This window comes from Athene cunicularia (assembly GCF_003259725.1).
Source record: "Athene cunicularia isolate RWA chromosome 2 unlocalized genomic scaffold, athCun1 chr2_part1, whole genome shotgun sequence".
In the NCBI taxonomy this organism is placed as follows: domain Eukaryota; kingdom Metazoa; phylum Chordata; class Aves; order Strigiformes; family Strigidae; genus Athene; species Athene cunicularia.
This window is the reverse complement of record NW_020799095.1, coordinates 38,757,740-38,783,223: the sequence shown is the minus strand read 5'-3', so window position 1 is coordinate 38,783,223 and position 25,484 is coordinate 38,757,740. Positions and strand designations below refer to the sequence as shown.

Below are 25,484 nucleotides of genomic sequence, written 5' to 3'. Positions count from 1 at the left end.
CAATATGGATGGAGATTTGGGATGCTGTCGTGTTTAAGACAAATACCCTGGAAGTTAGCACAGATCTGAGAGTGGAAGGCAGTTGAGATGTAAAGCCCCATTTTGTGACAGGGTAGAAATAAGCCTAAAATCAGAAAATCTTTCAGATGTGCCAAGAAAGAAACAATACTATGGCCTCCTGAGACCCAGAAAGCATAGCAGATGTCTCAGCTCTGCTGAGCCCCCGAGACAGAGCATGATGAAGAGTGTTCAAGTAGACTGGTGTCAGGTCCAAAGATCTGATCAGCCTGATCACCTCTGGAAAACACAGGACACTACAAATCAAAATTCCTGCATTTCTGCCATTGGGTGAATCAATCCATCATTGCATGAATAAGTTTGCACTTTCTGTTTTTCTGACACTCTGCAAAGGGCAAGCATGCAAAGAGCTACTCTTAGGTTTAAGTAATTAACTATACAGGCAGTCCATGTTGGTCTCCATTTTTTAAACTTGTGAGATCATAACACAGTATAAAACCGTTCTGTATTTCCCTGAAAAATCAAACAGGATTATGCCTTTTAATTCTGATAAGCCATAAACTGGGTGGTTTTTTTCACTTTTGTTCTGAGTTTGTCACATTAGTATTAGAAGACTCGTGGTTTTACTAACAGAAGGCATCCTTTCTGAGCCACCACTTTGTTCACTGCAGACTCCAAGGTGACCTTAACAAACATTCTAGGCAAGGAGAAGAGAAGCTGGTCTCTCAAAATAGCTTTAAGAGTTCTGCTGAAATGTTTTTTCCCAAGCAAATTTTTCTCATTATTTTTAACTGTCATAAGAAAATCTTTCTCTATGCTCTCCCTCCCACTTCTCATCACTAAAAAAATTTCATATTCATTCTGTAATAAATTAGTATGTCTCCAACTGTCATACAATAACACATACACAATCGAGTGGAAAATTGTTCCCTTCAATCCACCACAGAAAGCAACAAGCAACAGGAAAAAAAAAAAAAAAGGAATGGTTAGAACAGAACAGAAGCTTGAAAAATATCTTTATTTACCTCTCTTTCTTTTACCAAGGTCAATTTTTCTTATTAGATTTCTCCAAGGTAAAAAAAAAATTAACACCAACAACAACATTTTTAAAGCCAACTTCATACGTCCTAGAATGAAAAGAAGCATGTGAATCAGTTTTTGACAGCTACGTATAACCTCTGTAGCTTTAACAAATCACACCAGTTACAGAAGGAGGACTCACTACATATTAATTTTCCTTAAGACCTATGCTTTCCTGTCAAACAAAACTCTCAACATTAAGTTTTAAAAAATTACAAATGAACACATCAGCAAATGAAGTGCAGAAGCCTTAAGACAGCTAATGCTGTCCATTTATGTAAATAATACTTAATAATAATCCAGGCTACACTAGTCTTCACTGTACTCACAGAATCTGACCTCGGTTTTCCAATTTCTCACCTCATTTCCGACTTTCTCATTTCAACACTGGCAACTCCAAGCTTCAATTATCTTCTGTTCATAAAGGGAAGAGCTCAACAGTAAAGGCATAAGAAACAATAGACCACTGCACAGAGAACTGAATTCCACTATGGTAAATTATCTCAAGCCTTCATTATTTGTAGGCAGATTAAGGTCTATACAGTTCATTGGTAAAGGCCCTTGATTAAATCTAAATTAAGAGAAGCCTATCTTGCCATTATTATTTCATTTCTTCTCAGGGCAAAAGCAGAGCTTGAAGAAATATCTTTCTATGGAATGCCTTCTTTCAAGTTCACTCCAACATCTACAAATATTTACATTCTCAACACTGCTGGTGTGGTTTGGTGTCCACACAGCTGCTACCCTCCATCTAAGGGTCTGCTCTGTTCTCCTGAGGAGATTATTAATCTCTTAAAACATCTGTATATACACATTATTTTGGGAAGTAGAAATATTATCAACCTCATTGGAAAAATTAACTCTTCTACTCTTCTGCTCTTGGTAGTGTAGAATTGAACATGGCAACATGTTTTGGATAAGTTACCCTTCTTATACAAACAGGACTCCATTATTACTTGGACTTCAGTAAGCCAAACAAAAAATTGAAAAAGGATTATTTTATCCAAGTCATCAAAAGTAATGCCTTCCCCAACCAATGTGATAATTTCCCCATCTCCAAGTACAGCTATGTTTGTCTAATTAGTAGCAGCTAGATATCATCCATCACTTGCTACCCTACTGATTCATCCAAACATTTATTTTGCCATTCTTCCACCTTACACATGTCCCATTCCATCCAAGCATGTGCTCTAGTACATCCTTTCACAATAGTTTCCAACACTGCCAGACTTTGAATGTTTTTTCTGATCACATCTTACTAGCTAATAAAACATTTGGAGAATGTCTCTCTAAACACTGTCTAGACCATGATGGGCTAGAAAATCTTAGCCAAAAGATTACACTTTGCAAGTAGACTTTGCAAGTCCCCATGCATCAACTCCAGACATAATTTCATAGGGGAAAAGCCTGAGAAAAATAAGCCAGTAAACAGTTACAAGTTGGTAGAAAATATGTTTTCAAGATGGTCAGAGGGTGCCAAACAACAGCAGATCACTGTATTTGGAACAAAATGAGTGTAAGTTACACTAGCAGCTGCATCTTGGAAGTTTCTCCAGGAATTTCTACTCAGCTGCTGTGGGGAAGCACTCATGGCTCTGCAAAAGGGCTGCTTGTAAGATGGGAGGCTCTAGAACAGGCCCTCACAAAGACCTCCAGCAGAGAAGAGTCTTAGAAAAAAAGGTCTATGATCCTACTACAGATTAAACGTAAGGTGCAAATTAGAATAAAAAGAGAATAACAGTTAGGAAAAAAGTCTAAGCAAAACATAAAACTGCTCCAATCCGGTGCTAGATAGAAGTCTAGAAATGCAGCTGTTCACACAGCTCCAAAGCCAGGAACTGGTCTTTGGTGAGAAAAAATTTCATACTTCCATTTCCAAAAGTCTGTGAATATTATCCTACAGTCTCCTCCGACTGCCAAAGGTCTGTTCCACAATAAAGTCCTGCACTGCTGTTCCCAGTTAAAGCTGGGGCAGAAATCTATGTAAGATGAATGTGAGGGAAAATAACGGTCAAACGAAGATATTGAAATTAAAACTTTCCCTTTATAAAAACCATTAAATAACTTGGGAGTTTTGTCTTCCTAGGCTTAGGCCTCAGGGTGTTTGCTTAAATTTTCCCTTATATTTTCAACTGACACTTTAAAAAGGTTCAACTGATGCAAGTTGCTGGCCAAACGTTCAATCAGTTCGTGTCAACAATGGCTTCTTCTGCAAGTACAGAAGCTATTTTCATTAATATAATTGAGTGAAGTAGTCAAATTCAGTTTTAAACAGGGAAGCTTGCTTACTCTATCAATAAAACCAGTAGAGATTAAATCATTAGTTCTAAAACTCAGAAGGAGAAAGGGTCTATAAACAGTACAATTGTTGCTATATCCTCCTCCTTAACAAGTTAGTTTACAAAATATATTAAGACTTTCCCTTTCTTGCCATTCTTAGTATATGGATTACTTAATCTAGTAAAACAAAACTTTTAACTGAGTTTGGGCATTTCTGTAAAATCCTAACTCCCTTGCAAATAGAGCCTGACATACACCACATTCAAAAGCGAGTTGTGTGTTTAGCACAGTATTTCAGCATATATTTTTATCAAGCACACTATCCCTACTGACACCTCAAAGACTGCATGAAATATCACTAGTAATTATCTTTGCTATACATCAGACAGCTTTATCATTCAGAAGCAGTCTGCATATCGTTAGTGATACATATAGTTTGGGAAACCTTATTCTAATGTAGATAAAATTCATTTAGCATCTTCTAACATAAATATAAAATTAACCTATGTAATCAATTAAACTACACAGTTCCTTATCTAACTTACAGATCTTCTCTGATGAACAAGAATTACTAAATAAAACAGATTCAACTATTCCCCCTTAGAAAGCTGAAAACGTAAAACATGAATCTAAATCCAAGTTTCCTATTTCCTTATTTGAATGATTAAGATAAATCCTTACTCAAAATAGCATCCTATCTTTTATTATTCAATTCCTGACTTTGTTCAAGCTTTGAAGAAGCTGGGTGAAGAACACAGGTTCAATGATCACAATAACACTCAGAACTATCACTGAAAAGCGTATTCAAATATTTATACCACTATCTAGCTGCTACTAGAAAAGAAATTTTGCTGCAAAACTGCTCCAAAATCAAATTTCTACTAATAAACAGTTGAAAATATAAAGTAAAGCTTGCCGCTTAGAACCTAATTTCTTGTACTGCACCTTTAAGATCTATCATGAGTTACAATTAGCACTGCACAGTTAAATTCCCTGCTAATTTCAATTTACATAAAACCAACTGATATTCTACTATCATTCTGACATACTACAACACCAGCTAGAGAATAATAGGCTGTTGTTTTTAATCTACAATGATCAATGGCATGAATGACTATTCATGCCTGGCAAACAGTGGAATGACTATTCAGACTGGCAAACAGTTCTCGTTTTAAATCACAAAAATGTATGTTGTGACTTTATTGTTTCACAGCAAAACATCACCAATCATTACTGAAAACAAATAGGAATACCTGGTTCTCTCACTTTCCAGCTCTGGTACTTTGATCTGTTTTCATTTTTCTCCTTACCAAAATGTTTTAGACCCTTTAGTTGTTGGTGAAAGATGTTCCCTTACTCCTTCTGTTGTTTGTTTTGTGTTTTGTGTTTTTTTTCCACAGGACTATCATTAGATCTGGGAGTTAGTTCAGGAAGATTTTTTTCAATTAAAAATTACATCGTCTTCCTGTGCAGTGTTCTCTTTTTCATCTTGGTTGAATTCCCACAAGTCTATTAGCTCTGAGGAACAAGAGTATGATAAGAGAGAAAAAAAAACCCCACACAAACAAAACACACTAAAAACTCCAAACCAAAACCAAACAAAAAAGCTTTCTCCATTCTGTTTTGTTTTTCAGAAGGAGCATGCAAAGACAACTCAAAAGGAAAATTATGACAAGTGCCTGCAACGTACAGAAACAGCAGGAAACACAAAATCAACAGGGAGCAGATACTGACTGAAGCATGCACAGGAAAGGGGAAAAAAAAAAAAAACCCAAACAAAAAAACCAGCTTCATTCGTACCTCAAGTATTTCTCTAATAATTGATTTTTAGATTCATCCTGATAGCTGGTAATAGGCTGCAGTGACTGAAAAATGCAAATGAAAACCCGTTGCCCATCCTCCTGATGCAATTAAAAGCTTTGCTCTTGGCCCACTCTCTAGCAGGTTGAACAGCAATGCAAAGATAAAAAGACTCCCCATGGGACAGAGCACTGGACTACTCCTGAGTCATCCTCTCAGTTCTGACAAAGACTCTCACTACAAGCCTCATTGCCATACATCTCAGTGCCATGAAAATTAAATCTTTCTGGGTTTTGTTCATGAAGGTTGAGAAAATCTTGCATTGTGCAGCTCTGATTCAAAGAAAATGCAACCTTAGAATCTGGAACACAAATTCAGAAATCAATATTTGACAAATTTCACCTTTTTTTCCCCCCCTCCCATTTTAGATAGTGGAAGGCAGCAAATGGGGCACTGTAGAAATCAGAGGACCAAGACAGTAGAATTTACAGGTAAGAGCAATTAGAACAGTCAGTCACTGAAGAAAGGAGTAAACCTGGAGGCCCATCAACATTCCTTCCCTCTTTATTTACTTTCTCCCTTGCCCTTTTTTATACGATATGGGGATACTTAAAAAAACTACTACAAATTGCCACTCTAATGGAGAAAATCTTTTTGACACAACACAAAAAAAAACACAATACAATTTGACTTTCTTGTAATGAGGTTGGTTGGTGGGTTTTAAGAAAAAGAGATAACAAACAACCTTTGGCCACTGGGGAAGAATTTTACACTAAACAACAATCTCAGCACAGTCATTCCAGATTTATACAGATTTGGTTGATTAGTTGGAAGATCAAAAGACTAAAAGTATATCAGGGAACACAATTGCAAATCAGATTTCAGAAAAATAACAAATCAGGCATTCAAAAATATACTGGGTCTTATTTACCACAATCATCCTTACTGGAGCTTGAGGGTATATAAATAGAAACTTTTCACTGAGAGGTTTATTATATTTCATTTTGAAATAGCAGGAAGTCTGACACTTCAGACAATGAAGGACTTCACATGAATATATTCTTCATGAATAATTAAAAAGTCAGTCAGCTGATTTGGCTGATTTAAAAGTAGCTTGGCTCTTTTGTTTCTTTTAGCTGCTACCCTTCTACTTGTAACTGTAAGGCAGGCAGCAACACTTTCCTTCATGCCAAACCAGGAAAATACTCCTTAAATACACAGGCTGAAACAACTTTCTAGACTACACAGAAATATATCACTATTCTCTCTGTGATTTTTATCTCCATAAGAGTTAAACTTCAACAGCTTGAATTAAAAATATTTTGAATAATTTTTGTGTGTGTGTGTTCCTTATTGCTAAATTCTAAATTTTTTTAAGGCAACGTAAACTGGTAATCAAGAATATCTTAATACCTTAAGATTCTTTGCATAAAATAGGGCAAACTGTATTTTTTTTTTGTCTTTCATAATAAATTAAATAAATGCTATTAGTAGAGCACATCAACTACAGCCAAATTACATACTTTTGTCTGAAAAAGTGTAATATAAAATTCTGATCTAAAATGAGAGATATAATTGATAGACTAAGGTAAATTATTCTTTTTTCCCCACATGTTTTTATAGACACAAGCTGGATCCTTTTTGCCTTTAGAAGCAAAAGTACCTATCTGAGATTTCTCCAGATATATTCTGTGTTCATTCTGAGTAAGTAATATCATATACTATACTGACAGCAATTTCACTGGTCAAAAAAAAACCCTGTTAGTTTGTAATTTTCTAGAGCCCATAAAGGTAATTTCACCATCACATTTAATATCTGCTACTGTAGCAAAACTCAAAACCAATTTATTCTCCTAATGCATGACATAATTGCTACAGAGACATAATTTCTATTTAAACTAAATAAATACAGCACAGCTCAAGCAGATAGAATACTCTGAAGGCTAATAACATTTACAGTTATGAATGCTATGCTGGAAATATAAGCACCACGCTACAGGCCATGAATTCAGGAAAGTGTTCCCCTTGACTTGTCACATATTGTAGCAAGACGACCATTTATTCATTTCACTCTGAACCCTGAAGTACTAAGCAGATGCTGTGGAAGGAGGGTTCCCAACCCGGCAGACTGATGGTATGACACGGTACAGCAAATTTTCCTCTCAAACATGCCAGTCAGGTGGCCAATGATATGCTAAGAAAGTCGGAAGAGGTCATCTTTCAGATGTCTATACCACCCAGTCAAGATTTCTTTTCCACAGTAGGGAGGCGATCAAGAAGAAATAACACACTACAGAGTGTAACTTTCACATGAATGCTTTTGTTACTAAAACCAGGGTCCGCACTAGGTGAACATCTAAAACTCATACATGCTCCTTTTTGTTCTGCTTTCCCTTCACAATTTCTTTACCTAATTCCTAACACAGGTCCCCATATTCCCATAGTGAATTTACTATTTTCTTCATATGAAATATTAAAAGAGGGAATCTAGAAACTAATTGTCACCAGGGCAGAGGAAAGTTCAGCAAGGCCAAACTCTGTCATTCTGTGACTACAGAATTTTCGTGGTTTGGGCTCAGAGGGCATCTGAGCACCACACAGCTGCTTACTCCCCCCTTTGCCCCCAGCTCTGAGAAGGGCAAAATAAGTAAAGCAACACTCACTCTACTTCCCCCTTTCCCCCCTAGCACCAGGAAGGAGAAAAAAGCAAAAGACCCAGGGAATTGAAGTAAGAACAGGGAGGTATAGGCCTCATTCATTTTCAGCACAGGCAAAAGACAGACTCGTTCGGGGAAGAAAACAAAGAACATGAAATGTAATACAGACACCAACACCACCACTACTTAACAGAGTAGAACCACGAGAAGCATTACCACATCCTGAAAATCACCTTCCCCCACCCCTCCTTTCTTGCTGGGCTCAGCTTTGCTCCCGATATCTCTACCTCCTTCTCCCCCGCGGCTCAGGGGACAGGGAATGGGGCATGTGGTCAGTCCTGTCACTTCTTCCACCCTGAGGCAGGGGGAACTGCAGACATTCCTCCCCTGTTCCAGCACAGGCCCCCTCTCACAGGAGACAGTCCTCCACAAACCAACTCCGACATGAGTCCCTCCCACGGGCGCGTGGGTCACCCCCGCGTGCTGCGATCCTCCCAGCGCCAAACTACAGCAGTGGAGGCTTCTTCCTGTGGGGTCCCGCCTTCCTCAGGCGCAGTCACCTGGGTCGGCGTGGGGCCCCCACAGGCTGCAAATCAGCATCTGCTCCACTGTGCACCTCCTCCCCTTCTCCTCCTTCCTTCCACTGACCTGTGTTCACACAGATTTTCTCCTCGCACCTCCTCCTCACAACTCCCACAGCTCCTCACAGGTTCCGCTTCTTAAATACGATATCACAGAGGTGCAGCTAATTGGCCTGGCCTCGGCCAGAGGTGAGTCCGACTTGGAGCCGGGGGAGCTTGGAGAAGCTTCTCACAGGGGGCCACCACTGTAGCCCCCTCCTCTGCTACCAAAAAACTCCTGCCATCCACACAAACCAGGGCAAGGATGAATGGGTGGTCTACTTGTTGCCAGTTATGACACAGATCAGGAAAAGGATATTGGAGTAGGGGCAGTTAATGCACAATTTGCAACTCACATGTATTCTTAAGAATTCAGGCGTAACTCCCATGCCACAGACAAGGAGGATTTCATGAACTGCCTCTCTAAGGTTGTTCTCAAGTGGTTCTTCTGTGTGTTTGCATATCAGGACAAATGGCACAACAGGCTTCCCCCTCTGAAGGGAGCCAAGAAAATGTACAGTAATGGGATGAGAAATAATTGGTATGTGACACAAGTGAAAGGTGTACAGTATGTAGCATGAGTTCCCAGTTAATTTCTGTTATACTGAAATATCCTGCATCATTATCCTAATTATTGTAAATTGTTACCCTAAATATCCTGGTATCTTATCTCCTATTTGTTGGGCTAAGGAAACTTTCACCACTTGTTCAACTGAAGGTATGGTCTCAGAACTGGAATCAATACACAAGGTATTGCTTTATGTATTCATTTTTTAATGTACTCTATTCTGAAAAATTTATTATTTGGCTAGGCCTGGAGTCCCCCTAACACTCTCAGCTGATCAGTTTGTCTTCCAATATGCAGACTTTGACCTACAATTTACAACTTTGGAAAACTTTAAGTGATCAGAAAGCTTTCAGCACAGTTCACAGACTTCAGGAAGTTCAGCCAAAGCAGTTTGGTCTACGTTCAACTTTAATCAGGCCTCCTTCATTCTGACAGCCTTTACTTATCCCAAGTACAAACGTCCCTCTCCCATGCTTACCAGGGCACTACACACAATGCACAACATACACCAGCTGTAGGAACAAATTTGAAGCACTGAATGAAGACAACAGTTATTTGAAGGATCTCTTCTGCTCACCATAGAAAAGAACGTGTGCAGTAGACTGTGAAAAGATAAACCAGTCTCTCATGATGGCAGAAAAAATGGTTCCTCTGCCTCCAGATAGTGCTTGTTTGCTGCTAGGCTAAACCCAAACTTGACAGAGATAATCCTTAGCTACAAGTTCCTCATATCCTGTGTGTTCAACTCTTCCTAAGGTCTGATTAAAAGACTGCCAGAGTAAAAGAGTTGCAACGCTCAACCAACAACAGCAGCTTTGCTAAGAACATGAACTGCTACATAATGCTCAGTACCTGGAAAAATTAGTTCCTGGGCATTTAAAAATGAGCACTAAATTGCAGGCCTTTCCAGAATTACTCTTATATCAGTTCTGCAGTGTAAGGATAAATCTGATAAACTCCTGAAAGACTAGGAAAAACACCTGTGTCCACAAGCACTGCTGTGTAATTTACCTTGGAACAAAATTTGAGTGGAAACACGAGCCCATAAAGTGAACAATGGATGAGAAAGATGCTGAAGAGCTGTCTGTTATGTGACCAATCCTAATGGATAAAGCAGGAAATAGTCCATGGTTCTGGACTTTGTACAACAAGAGGGGACTAGTAAGATGAATCAACTTTGAAAGGCAACTTTAATTCCTGACATTTCCTATTTTTCAATTGTTTGAATTTTGGATCTTAATATTCTTTGAATACACCATTTACAACACAACTCATACAGAGAATGCCCACTGTCCATCTGCTTCATACCATGTTCAAGAAATGTTATACTGTATTTGCTTTATACAAAAAATTTAGAGGAACAGGAACTGTGCTTCACAGCTGACCACTATCTAATTTTAAAAGCAGGTGGTCCTCTTTTGGTTTTCCAGCTGAGCAACTTCTTCTATTAAAGTATCCATCTGAAAAAAAAAACCTCTTAGTCCAGAATGACAATAAATAAATCCCCACTGCAGCATGAAAAAAAGTGGAGCATATACTATTAACACATAATTTAAATAATTCTTATAATAGTTACTGTGAATTTGAGATATTTCATTACAAGTACAACCCTGAAATAAGTTTTTAAACTTGATTTAATTCTAGATTATCTGTTGTCTCCAGAAACCAAGAATTAGGAAAGAGATATTTTTTTTATTATGTTCAAGAGAAAAAGTGGTTCCTGTTCTAGAATTTGAGAGTAGAGCATCACAACAAAAGCTATCTGGCTGTCAGCTTCCCAGGCATGCAATAATGACACAGTCCTTTAAAATGTCTGAGAGTTACTTGTTTGTCAATGATAAAACACACTATGCTAGTAAGTAGCTACACAGATCCTTATTATGAATAAACACTACGTAAATCACATCTTAGCATCGACTGAGGTATGGAAATGTTTGCCCAGTGTCATTCAGTCTGCAACGAAGAATAAAAGCCATGTCCAAAGAATTTTTAGTTCTGTATTTTCAAATCCATTAATATGTGCTCTCTTATACTGCTGTGTGTTTACCAAGTAAATAATGTAGCTAAACTATTGGTCTCATTAATCTCCAGTTCTTCATTAAATAACAAGCAGTGCTCATTTCCCTGTAAGTTTTGTTCCACTAAAAATGGTACTTACCTACATAGAATATTTTAGGCAGATGCAGGATTGTTCAACCTCGTCTCTAGGGACTTTATTACTATGTTAGCATCCCATCTACTCAAGAGCACATCAGAGCCTGCTATGTTGCTAATATTATATTATGTAAACACACCTGTAAATCTACCAAGATCATCGCTGTTTTGCTTTGCATCTTTGTGGTGAGTGCCAGATTAAGCAGCAACATGCAGGGCTTTAAATGTATCTTCCAGTTCTACTGCAGATATTTCTAATCAAGTTAGAAACCTGTTGCCTGTAATGGGGATAAACAGCTAAAACTGATTTATCTTAAGCTTGCAGTTAAGTGTTATTAATAGCAGCTAGAATTCATTAAAAAAAAGAGTCTGACATCAGAAGTGTGACCAGATAAACAACTAAGTTGTTCTGAGAAAATACATGCTTTATTCCTGTATATGTCAACATGGAACCACTTATCAAATCACAAAACCCTATTATCACACTGGTTAAAAAGCAGCCTTCTTTTAAAACTGAAATCCAAAATACATGGCTATTTAATAAATGTTTATATTATCATCTAAAAAGACAAAACAGAGGAAAACTGGAACAACAAATGCAGGTAATATTCAGGGCATAAAAATAAGTACCCAAATTACCAAACTCTTTCACACAGTATTTTGTTATTCCCTGTTCCAGTAAGTGCTACATTTCACACTAGTAGAGGTGCCCTTGAAGAGACCAATTCTTCCACTGTTTGTTAACTAGCAGGCACTGAATAGAGGATATTAGACAAAAAGCCTAATTACATGAAAATCTAGGCATTTGTATGAGGGCTGTTTCTTGAACAGCAACTGTTTTCATCCATCTTGGCAATAAAGCAGGTACATACACATAAAAAGGGGCTCTGGATTTGGGCAAGACAAACAGTATGAACTACCTGCAGACAGTTTTCCTGATTATTACACTGCTAAAACTGGCTGCTGTAGGGAGACTTTCATCAAAACTCAGGCCATTTCACAAAGTACTACCCAGCCTGCAGAATATACTACCTACGCCAAAGGCCCAAGCAGTCTCCCAAAAAATAACGATAAGAGTGTATTCTATATATGCAACAATTTCCCTATGAAATCCATTCTACTATTTTCTACATGTGCTTCTAATTGGGTGTGTATTTAAAGTTTACATAATTTCTGCATATACAGATCATTCATTAACATATTTCTACTACACAAATCAGGTTTTAGGTAGTCAACTACATCAAAACAGTTATCTATTTAAAAAAAGAGGGGGGCGAAGGAGGAAAAAGAAATGAGGGGGAAAAAAGAACATGTATCTTTGGGTAGAAAACTAAGTATGAAAATACTGAGTCTTACTACTTAGGTTAGGAAATTTCAGCTATTTCTTTTCTAAATTGATACACAGAGAAGTGCTTTACTTCCTTTTTTTTTTGTCCACAAACAGGGCTCACAGACAATAGATGATGTCAGCTTCTTGGCTTGCAGGTAAATATTAAAGCATAACACTATTTTTAGCTAACTTCCTAAGGAAATCAGACATACGCAACTCGTTACTCATCTCTCTCCTTATATTTTTTGAATCCACAACCAACTTCAGGTTTTTATAAGAGGCTAAATATCTCAAATTTTGAAAAAGCTGGCAGGCAGGTGTAGGGAAAGACAGCATATTAAAGACCTTGTTAAAAGGAAGGAGGGAGTGATGGTTCACTCCAAGGGGCAGTGGCTGGCCAGCACCCTGCCATTTCCAGCCCAGAGACAGCACTTGTGTCCAATCAAAGAGGTAGGAAAATGGAAAGATGGGGTACAGCAGCACAAGGTAGAAGCATCTACTAAGAAAAAATAGAAGGAAAAAAAAAAAAGAGACACTTCATTAGACTTACTGTTCATGGAACACTATACATCTGCATAATCTGCATATAGCATGCTATGCTCTGTCTTGGCAGGAAGATTAACTCAATTGTTTAATGGGACTTATCCATCCCTGATTAAAATGATCCTAAGTGCTCCTCACAATCTTTAAAATATGTCCCTTGGCACTAATAATCTTATGATGAAGGCTAAATTATGTTCAGATCAAATTAAAGGAATTGAGGTAAATTGCATTAGGCTATTTAATACAAATGTTCATTCTGAACAGCAATTACATGTTTATACTCATATCCTGCAGGAACAAGGACATAAAGATGATCTGTCTTAACAAAATCTCCAAATGCAATGAGAAGCAAAGACAAGAGAGAACTTAAGTAGCAGCATCTGGTTTTCCACTGTATTGTGGTCTTATTGATGGTAACTTTGTATCATCAACGATCAAGTCACACCACCATGTGCCTACTCGCATAACCTGTTCCTAGGGCTAATCTTCCTTCACTTTCCAGATGTTCTATTTTCTTCTACAACAAACTCTAATGTTACAGTAACATACAGCACTACCTATTTGTACATGTTCTCTTTTCCTGAATTTAAGTTTCCTGACCTGTAGTTACAGAGTTAATTTTTTTCCCCTGCAGACAGATTTTTTTCAAAGTTACATTATTTATCTCCTCCCTCTTTAGTATTTAGTTCTCTTGCCCCAGGGCTTTGTTTTTATGTTTACTACATTTTCTCTCTCCCCTCTTCCACAGCAAAAGGGAAGCTGGAGACAACTCAACTTCTTTCTACTCCTCTAACATCAACATTGAGCACTCATTAATTATTTCTTCACTAGGCTCAGTTACTTCCTATATTTTCTTTACCCAGTTCCATCCATCCAGAAGTATATTAGCACTGAACAAACATGAAGCAGGAGCATCAGTGGCTGCCCCACTCTAGCACCTGAGCTAACTGGATCTCTGTTATTCCAGCACAAAAATCAGAGCCTGAAATAAACTGACAGGGCTTACTCAAGGGTTTTAACACTGGAAATGGTAGGAACAGTCACAGTATGCAAGAGGTGAAGTGGCAAAGTTTTCTTAGACACTGATGTGCTCATGCAGTCTACAGGCAATGCATTTATGCCAGGACCAGAAGGCTTCAGGTAGCCAAAAAGGCCCAGGGTGAAGGAGAAGAGATGATCCAGAACACTGTGATTGACTCTAAAAAGACAGAAGCATTTGTAACTTTGCAGAGCCATATAGATGCCAAAGCTGGGTAGCACAAGAAAAGCCTTCACAAGCATTTCCTATGTAGGGGAAGTGTGCTAAAGCATAAAGTAACTTAAAGGAGGGTTGTGGACTAGAACAATGGAAAATTAAAGGGGTTTGCGGGAGAAGAGTAAGAATATGTCTGAGAACAGAGAACTATAATACTAAACTGCACTTAAATATCACTAATTTTCCCATAAAAAGAACAAAGTTCCTTTGCTAGGCTCACGCTCAACACATCTTGCTAAATAAAGTCTACATTATGGGCTAATCACCTTAGCCTCCCTGCATAGTTGACAGATGAATCCAACATCTATCTGTTATTCTGTGCACATTTCAACATGAAGATACAAACCAAAAACTTACTCCATTTGGGAGAATTACCTCAAAACCCCCAAACCAACACAAAAAAAAAAAAAAAGTTACAGGCAATTAAACCACTACATTGTTCTGGTGTGATTGTAGAATAACAAAGAGACAGCGAAATTGTGTGGGGCTGGAAATGGGATTTGCTCTCCAACCTTTCTAAGTATAGTGTTCTCTCTTACACATGGTCTGCAGCTTTTCCAATCTCTCCATGCTCACTGCCCTTCAAATTGTTTAATTCCTCCTAGACAGCTGGCAGCATCTTCAGTTTTCTTCCCACAGATCTGGCTGATCTTTACCTCCTCCCCATCTCTGATTTCTCTAGCAAGCTCCTAGTCTTCCCATACTGCCTGCACTCTTAGATTGGATACCTGGCAAATTAGGAGAACACACCCACCACATTGATGTATCCCATTCATATGTTCTGTGCCATAACTCAAAAACCGCATAAGCACATCTAAAAAATAAAAACAGATGTATATATGAGAGAACAGATAAAAGGATGTTTTATTTATAAAATATGATGGTATACTGCATATCTGATTCAATAATGTATATATTATGCACATATACTATATATAATTCACATATCTCACAAAAATGGACACACAGGCATCAAAATTACTATAATATAAATTTTATTATCAGTCTCCTCTCTTGGCAAGAACTTCACAGAGATATTTCAAGAAACATTTTGGGTATTTTTCTCCTCCCCACATATCTGAACCTATGGATGGGAGCTGCTATACACCATCAGACACACTGCCCACTTATACCAAACCTTTCATCTTGTAGATACTAGCATTAAGAATTTCAGGGGAAAGTGAAAAGAAAAGCAGACAAAAGAGAGAAAAAATAAATAAAAGAGTAGACAGATGTAGGTTTTCACCTCCACAAGCATCACTCAAGTAACAAATCATGTCAAACAGCAAAGCACTAGATCTTTTTTCCTGTCTAAAACTGTGTCAGTTTTCAACTCACTGCTATTTTATCATCTTATTAGAACCCTCCCAATTTTCCTAGAGCTAAAATGAAGCAATTGTATTTCCCGGTGTTCTGTATTCAGGATGCAAGCCTAAACATCAGGCTAAGTTAAGTGTGCTTAAACACCACTGAATGAGCAGAACTAAATGGTTTTCTGAGTGATACTTTTACAGAATACCTATCCACACTTTTAAGGCATGGATCACTGTAGGATCTTCTGACAAAGAAGCTTTGTTCTATTTAAGTCTCCAAAGATTTTCTTTTTTAGTGCTGGAACACACTGAACAGAAGGTGGAAAAAAAAAAGCCACATAAATGCAGGCATAGAAAAATCCCGCAAGTCCCACATTATGCTACTGATTTCTTCTCTGCTTTGTGCACAAACGCCTGGTATAAACAAGACAGAATCCCATGCACGCAGCAGCCAGCCTGTGAACTCATCAGGGACACATCTGAAAAGGCATGTACTCAGCAACTAATTACTTTGTGAAAGGAAATGGTACAGAGTGTTACACCTACAAGGATTCTAAACTAATTGTAGGGAGAGTAACCGCCCTGAATTACAACAGGCCTAGGTGTATTACAAAGCTCCAGAAACTTTCTCCTGTTCTGCACCATAAAACATATGCAGAATTAAAACTTAATGCTTGGGGAGAATACTTCGGCTGTATATTATAATGCCACAACCTTCAATCAGAAAAACAAATTAAGAAATACAAGTCTCAGAGATGAGTCTTTTGCCATTGCTTCTGCATTTTAACATGTGCATCATCCATGCTTAGCATGAGGGATATCTCACACATGCCGCCTATAAACTCACAACTACTCTGTAATGTGTTTGCTCCTAAAAAAAAAAAATAAATTTCAGAAGCTCGTTAAACATCACTATAAAGACAGAAGAACAGTGAGGTTTAAAGCTCTGCTAGGGACAGACACTACTATCCCTGATGAAATACCCACTGCAATACGTAGTTCAAACTTTATTTTCTCTTTAAAACCATACTGACACTCCTCCGAATGACTAAAATGGGTCACAATACCTTTATTAGAAAAGGTACACATCTTTGTAAGGGACTATAGAGTATTAAATTAGTAGTTAAAATTTTAAGAGATATATGTAGATATCACATAACTCTTTGTTACTGATAAAACCAGCAAAAGGTTCTTTAGACTGAAATGTTTGCTTTATGGATGGGACATGAGAAAAATCCCCTGAACAAGACTATTATGTACTTAAAAATAAGTAACACTAGGGAAGAAAGAGGCACCTGTGCAAGCTCATTAGGTGGGATGAATTCAGGCCTGATTATCTCCTGCAACATTTTCCACAATTTATTTTTAAAGACAGTTATTAATTTTGAGCTCAATGTGATATAATAATGGTTTTCTGTATACAGAAGAGCAGATAAAACAATGTTCAACACTGTATTAGAAATGGTAAGCTTCAGACCTGTAAAACGAAGTACTGTTCTGAAACATTTTTGTCCTATGAATCTCTCATGTTGCTGGCCAAGTCTCACAAAGCGTTCATGAACAAGAAACTGTTCATGAAGGGGATGTCTCAAACAACTCGAGTGGGATGCCCTGTGGGGAAGAAGTGGAGCAAGCTCTGTGGAGGTGGGAGAGTAGGCCATGTCTCCCCCCCCCCTCCCACAACTTTGCTAAATGTGCAGGTGCAAGCCAGAGAACCTTCTGGAACAACCTACTGCCCATGCATAAGAAAGACTATATAAAGGCAATACCCCACTGTGTGTCTTTGTCGACCCACCACCTACAGACCAAGCTGGCTACTCTGCAACAACACGGGATCCAAGAGTGGCAACTTCCCCTTTTCCTATCCCCTCCTCCTCTCTTTTCTCTTTCTGCTCTCTCTCTTCTATATATTCATGTATGTAAGTTTTGTGGGAATTGAATTGCCATCGGGTCTCACCGCCAAAGTGCCTTTATTTGTTCTCTGTGTGGTTATCAGTTGATTGTTGCCAGATTGTCTCCATTCACTTACTAAAGCAGTCAGTTAATGAAGTCACCGGCATGATTGCTCCTTTTGGTGACTTGGCCTGCCCTGCACCTCTGCCAAGAAGAGACCAGCTCTTGGGTCTTCCACCTGCACACAGGCTCTCAGGGTATTCAAAAGATTCACCCCCCCTCATAACCCACCACATGGGACAAGACACCAAGGGGAGGGAAAGTTTTGCATTAGGATGTATAAAAATAATAAAGATTTTTAAAAATATGTAAAAGCACATAAATGTCATCTGTGTTTGTCAACTTTGGCTACAAAGAAAACAAACCAAACAAAAAACATCCGTCCTTTACAGATTTTCCTCTAAAAAAAGGAAGGGTTTTGGGTGTTTTGGGGTTTGGTGGTTTGTTTTTATCTCCTTACCCATTTATGAGGTAAATAAACATTTGGCTTTCTTTTACATTCAGTCCCAATTGTAAGCTCTGTAGTGGCTGGTCAGCAGCTTCGATGAAACCAGAGCATTAATACTAGCAGGACCACTGCTGTGTCATGTATGCTGAAAAGATGCCTCTTTACTGAGCTGAAGGGTTAAAATGGAGTGGCACAGGGAACTCAAGCACAAAGTATCCCTACCAAAAGGAACACAGAAGTAGCCATGAAATTAACCTCCATCTCAGGGCAGTTCTGCAGAGATTGAACATTCATAGCACAGAGTGGCTACTCTGAACTGTCACCCCTGTTACCAGGTCACTGACAGAGGTTGGCAACTGAGTGACAGTGCTGTCCCACAGGTATTCTCCAATCTAGAGAGGTGGAATCTATTGTAGGCCAGTGGGAAAAACTCAGCAAGACTGAAGTGACCCCTAAGACTCTGACAAAGAGCTGACAGCTCCAGAGTCCCCCTGCTATTTTTTTGTCAGAGGTATATTTATGTACTTTATAACGCATCTCCAGAAACTTAAGATCAGTCTTTATTCTACGTTGCTCCTCCTGGGCTGCAAAAGGCTACATCAGAAGTCATGCCTGCTCATTTAGGGATTTTACATAACTGCTCTTGACAGGCACACAAAGAGCAAGTCAGCACACATAATGCCTTCCCAAATAAGTCTTCACTACCTGACCTCATCTGGACAGTATCATTGATGGAAAATTGCAAAAAAAGAAAACACTAGCTGGAAACCTTGGACCCAAATATCCCACAGAAATTCAAGGCATAGCAAACCTGGATCCAGACCCAAGTTTATGCAGAACACATACCACTCAGGAAATAAAGAAAACTAGAAATGTCACTGTGTAACAGCTTGTTGGCAGACAAATTAAATACATCAACAGGTTATCGTGGCCAACTAAGGGAAAGAAAATGTCCCAGTCCTTCTCCCCATGCCTAGCAATGTGATTTTAACTGTTCCCTTCAACAGCACCCGGTACAGGAAACCCTCCCATAAGTCACTCAAACTCTCTACTTCTGGAGGAAGTTACAGTCCAACAAAATGTTTTCATGAAATTTAAAATTGCATTTCCACTTAAATTGGAGGCAGTACACATGCAAACTTGGTCTGCAATCAATTCTCTCTACAACAGCAGGAAAGGTCAGCAGAAGACTGATGCCACACAGGTAACTACAAACACGGCTGTGTCACCCAGCCGCTGGGTGGATCACCTCAGGCAGAGACAGGCACCAGGACCTCCTACAGCCAACTGCAGGACACCCTGAGGCCCACACAGTGAAATCTTTTGTTTAGAAAAGGAAATCATACCCCTTCAAGGTCTATAAAGCCGAAGTTGGTACCCAGCTCACTCTGCCAAGTGAGTAACAAACACAGCCCACACACAAACCAAGAAGGACAAGTTAAAGAACTCCCCATCAACACCGTGCCACCACCCCACACACTGTCGATGGGCACACAGGGATGCATATCCACAGCTGAAAACCTGGCCAAAAAGAAGGTGAAGGGAGGAAAAAAGCAAGGAGAACACTTTAAAGGGCAGATGAAGGTCAGAATAGGGAGCAAATACTGCATAAAGGCAGTAGTCTGCCTTAGGAAAATAAAAATATAATGCTGTAAACTGATATCCACTACTGTAATAAGTTATGTTATTGTTGTAGTTTGACTTGAAGAGTGACCAATGACATTTTAATATACTGACCAAAAGGTTACCTAGTTCTGCAAGAATTTCCACCTAACACAGCGTACTATTTTGCAGTATCAAATACGTTTTTCAGCAGTTTCAGTTCAACTTTTTACCTTCCAGAGCAGCAATTCAACATGCTAAGATTAAATAACAGTACCTCTCTGCTGGAGGTGACAAATCACTTCAGTGACAGTTGTGTCCCATAAACAGAGCTAGAAACTTCATCTCACAAAACACCTGAAGTAAACAATTACATGAAATACAGTCATGGACTAGAAAAACAGAAGCCTTGAAAGCAGGCATTTTGCAGACCATATTTTTTAAAAAGTTCCTATTAATACTTTTGTTACATACTGCTCAGACTTAATTCTACCCACCTTCTGTTATACATGTAGTGAAAAAAATGGACAGGAGACAAATTTGCTTCAGAGAGCTCATCTTCGGAGACTCAAGCTTTGAGTGTACTGAAGTTCAGTCAAGTTCTTTTTGAAGTATTTTTTTTTAATCATTTCTATTGCTGCATTAAACAACAACAAAAAAAGTGGTTTTATCTCATTTAATCTACTCCTTTAATTTAGTCCTTATACCAAGCTTCATTTATACTTTTTCTTAGGGCATTAACTGATGAACCACAAGACATGCTCTTCTATGGAGGTAAGAACCAATGTTACTCCACATGCACACTCTACACTGGCTGCTTAGAGAAAGAGAACAAAATGAACAACTGTGTTAAACCACTGAAAAATATCCCTAATAGAGTGCCTCTAAAGATGGAAGAAAACAAATTTAATTAGCTCAGTTGTTTCATTATACCAAAAGAGACTTTTAAAGTTTTTCAGCTGAAAATGGAATATACTTAAACACAAATTAGATACTGATTTTAAGAGACAGGAAAGAAACTTCATACCAGATGCAAAAAGCGAGACCACAAATTTAAAATTATGAAATAGACCTGGTTTGTCCCTGTGCAGTACTTCAGCAGGATGCATTGACTTTGGTCAGATCTACAGTAACCAAATAGAAGGCAAAATTTAAGCCAGACCTAAGATATATGTAACATACACTTCATACAGCAGGCACAAACTCGTAGTATAAGCCCTTGCTTCAATAAGGCAAACTGAGGAAAAAGACACAGTATCCCACCAGTAATTCCTCTTATTCTAAGTTCTATCATTTTCCTTCCTATGAGCAGAAGCATTTATTTTCTTTTAATATATTTCATCTTAAGTATCACTGAACCTCTATAGGTCTCTGCCACCTGATGAACACCTTGGCCCATTCTATAGGATGCTACAGCTTGTGTGTAAAGCAAACAAGAACAAGATCTTTGTCAGAGATATATATTTAAAGTATTTTTCTTCTATCTAAACCACTCAGAATAAGAAAAGAAGCATCTTTATATATAAGACATTAAATATACAAAATTCTCTCGATAGGCTCTTAAAAGTAAAATATTGAGCCTTCCACAACAGAATTAGAAAATGTAACAAAACAGAACAATACTGTAACATGCCATCTTGTATCTTAGGCAACTAGAATTACTACTGATAACAAGAAATCAAATTCATCCATAGAAATGTGGTGCTTATTTTAGGAATAATGTTCACGCAAAATTAAAGATTCCTTTCTCAAGGAAAGAAACGTAGATGAAAACATCTGGGGCTATTGGTAGGAGAGATCACTTTCTAACTAAAATGGAGCTACACTACCAAAATAAAGGAGCAAATGGTAGCAATGAGAAATCTAAGGAAAAGCAGAGAGAGACAGCACAGAATATTTTGTTGAGCACCACAATATAAGAGAGTTTAAACCTTTTATTACTAAAACCTGAAGAAGGAAAGACATGTATAACTTCCAGATATACCAATTTCACCAGGAGACTACAGGAACTGTTTCCCATTAGCATTCTAATAATGGAAAAACGCCCAAGGGAAGAGAACCCATAATGCAGCAGAAAGCAAACATTTCAAAAAGTATTGTGGCAATAAGCTGCAGAGAGCCAACACCCAAAGGTTCTCTCTAGCCAGTTCTGCTGTTGCCCCACTCCACAGAGCAGGGAGCACCAGTGAAAAGAATGGAGAACATGGGACAAAAAACTGTCCACACATACAGGTAGAAGGGAAAAAGCAGTTGGGGAGAAAAAAAAAAAAAACCTATCATGGACAGTCTTTCTGAAACTGCTGGGAGATGCAAGCACAGATGAGCAATTGGAGACTGATGTTTCAGATGCTGTGTTGCCCTGAAGGAACACTTCCATTTGTGGTGGTCTGCTGGTAGAAATGAAGATACACACACTCCAAGACTTCAGAACAAGTGGCAAAAAAAACTGTGGGTAGTTTGGTTTCTTTTACCTTAAAAATTTTCAAATAATAGCCATCAGAAGGGAACCTAAGTGTTTAGTTTCCTTCTGTCACCACAGTTATCAAATCATGTAGCTTCTCTTTTGAGCTGGTTTTAGCTGGGCTGAAGTTATTTTTCTTTATAGTAGCTAGTATGGGGCTATGCTTGGATTTGTGCTGGAAACAGCATTGATAACACAGGGATGTTGTAGTTATTGCTGAGCAGTGCTTACACAGGGTCAAGGCCTTTTCTGCTTCTCCCCCCACCCCACGAGCAAGGAGACTGGGGGTGCACAGAGAGTTGGGGATACAGGAACAAATAACAAAACAAAGCCAAAACAGATTAGCAGGTTCTTGTGATGGCCAAAGAATGAAGAGAGCTATAAAAAAGGCACTGGTCGCACGCAACATTTTTGAAGTATTTACAGGAAATAGTTGTTGGAAATCCACCATAGGCGCACCTCTCTCCGAGAAGCTGGACACAAAAAAACACCCTAACCAACCCACACCCAAAACCCAAAACCCCGTTACTGGAGAATGCACAACACCCCTTCCCCCACTGCCGCCAAGGCCAGATGAATTCCATTCAGCACACACTGGCTCTAAGGCAAGGCATTACAAACACATGGGTTCACAGGGAAGCACCACGCACACACCACTGTACAGCCCACTTCTCTGTCCATGAACAGCCCTGTTTTCTTGACAACAGAAGGACAAAAGCAAATGTTCAGGAAACCCACTGAGTCCTCACACTTTTTTCTTTCTCCATGCATTTTATGCAATAGGACTTGACCTATAGCACAGAAAACAGCAGTTCACAGGAAAAATTATTCAAGTTCACATAAGCTCAGGACTCCCCAGGTCCACTTTATCCCTTTGCAACGTGCTGAAGCTAACCATCAACACCACGGTCAAGCTACCATGAATACACAAAAGCTAATGCAACCAAGTATCTACTCAGGTCCATAATTAATATATAAATTATGTATTTATGGATGTCATATGGATGCTTTGGGAAAATGAAGTGATTTAGTTTGGGAGAAACTGATAATGAAATTAATTAGAAACATAAAACAAGAACATAAATACAAACAAATGAACAACTTTGAACTTAACTGTCCAAAAAGGTATTACAAAGGAATAAAAAGATTAATTTTTTCAACTGTTTCCACTGTAAATTATTATTTCTAAGTGTGAAGGTTTTAATATAGTTGCCTTGCTATTAAGTCAGTTTTCTTTAGAGCAGCAGATTCCATAACCAAATAAATGTATGCTTTCAATCCTCCAATTCTTGTTCTTTCTTTAAAATAGTAATAATAATAACTAGAAAAATGGGGTCAAGCAAGTCCCATGATGCGTGGGTAGTCCATTACACAGTCCATTCCACCCAGCATTAAGATTCATTTTGGACATGGGAGAAGAAAAGGAAGATTAGTTACCTGAATAACCCTTACAGAAGGAGAAAATAATCAGATTGTAGAATGAAGAACAAAGCTTTGTCTTATAAAAACAAATAAAATGTTTATATACTTACCTGCACTTTATTCTGAAGCACAGGAAGCCACAAAATCTATAATGTCTTTAAAACTGATATCCCATTAAAGGCACACAGAAATTTAAAGAAGAACAGTGAATGTTTTGCAGAACCATCCTGGTCTATGAGATGAGATGACGGCATATTTGGTTGCCTCAGGTCGATTTTTCTCCACTATTCAGTATTTTAAAAGAAAAACATCTTCCTTCAAATGAAGACTTATTTAAGATTTCATGTAATCCAGCTAAAATAGATAAAATTTCCATATCAGAAGTACTTAGGTGACTTGGAGGCCTAAGACAAATACAATGGCAATATTCACTTGATTTGCTAAACTTGATCAGCAGGTGTCAAGGTCTGACACAAAGCCGCTATAAAAGGCTATGGCTCTTTTACAGAGAAGACAGGGCACCACAACAGGATAGACAGAACAACACTGTTGTGTACTATTACATCAGAAAAATTTCCACTAACTGTAATCTCCATCTCTCTCTTTGGTGACTAACTATAAATAGCATCAACCCCGAAGCATCAGGAAACACAACATGTTAAGTAGAACCTCTGCTGAAAGAAATCAATTCAATCACAAGCCCATATTTTGGTGTTGGCAAATAGTTTCTTAAGACATAAGATACAACAGCAGACACATCAATGCTGTACACACTAGCAGCTCAAATAATTCAGGCCTGAAGAAGCAGGAAGCATAAAGCTTGCTATACGGATTTTAGTCCCAAGACATAAGTAATATACTGTTTACTTGGTCTCATCTTGTAGCGGACAAGCCCACTTAATTAATTTCAAAATCAAACTTCCACCTGCACAAGCTTCTATGTTAAATCTAGGTCGAAGATGGCAGACAATGAGAATTAGAACATAACTTGTTACTAGACATAGACAGAAGCATAGTTTTAGCATTGGGCTAAAAACTCCTGTCATGCAACCTTAGAAGCCTGTGATACATGCGCCCAAATCTTTAAATCGCTTCATTATTAGTGTTCATGGAGTGGCTAGTACTTTTCACCTGGGAAAAGGCTTGCAGTAGCTGGCAGTGACTGAGGTGAAGAGATCCCCACTGACATAGAGTGTAATACCGTAACAATTTAATCATGGAACTGCATTACAGAAATTGATAAATTAACCAATAATAAAAGCAGATGTGATAGTAGGGGAGGAACTGTAAGAAATATTTTTCCCGTATAATAAAGAATGCATCTAATATGCCATCGGATTTATTTTTTGCAAGTTTAATCATGTTAGAAAATATCTTACTGTGCAAGAATTTCTATCAAATAAACTGTATAAACTAAATTTAAAAAGTTACACTTACTGAGAATGTGAATTATTCAACAAGAGAGTGGCAGATTTATCAACCTTGCAAAGTAAAAATGTGTATCTACACTGCTAAATTTTATTAAAAAAAAAAAAAAGTCAAACCACAAAAAAATCTGCAGTGAATGAGGAATACCATACGTCCACTTCTAATCAGAATACTGCTTTTATGGGCATCTGTGCTATGGAAGCAAAGATTTCTTCCCTGAACAGAAAAATAAATTATATTAATGTCTCCTAAGAATAAATCTCACACACACACCCCACACCCTACAACTCTCCACCCCCAGTCACCTTGTCTGCATTTCACAGGACCAATCAATCTAAAAGCAAAAAAATACAACAGTTAGTGCAGTGTCTTGGACTTTGAAATCACATTCCATAATATTTCCTGTACCATTAAAAGCATACAGATATGCAGTAATACTCAGGAGTTCATTTCCTTCCGACAATATGCCCCCCAAAAAATCTTGAGGGCAACTCCTAACACTATTTAAGTTATAGAAGACGTGTGCAGAAGGAAAACGGGGGGGGGGGGGAA

General features: G+C 38.3%; 1 protein-coding gene across 3 annotated transcripts in view; it reads right to left on the bottom strand.

The window, feature by feature from the left end:
* The window catches only part of CCNY (cyclin Y), a 96,676-nt gene that overhangs the window by 69,969 nt on the left and 1,223 nt on the right, over nt 1–25,484 (bottom strand). Inside the window, exon 2 of one of the 3 annotated variants that reach the window (XM_026842482.1) lies at nt 19,595–19,603. The gene's annotated coding sequence lies outside the window, so the exon portion shown is untranslated. Of the gene's footprint in view, nt 1–19,594; nt 19,604–23,614; nt 23,721–25,484 lie in introns of those variants that run through there. The other 2 variants (XM_026842481.1, XM_026842483.1) reach the window with 2 other exon arrangements.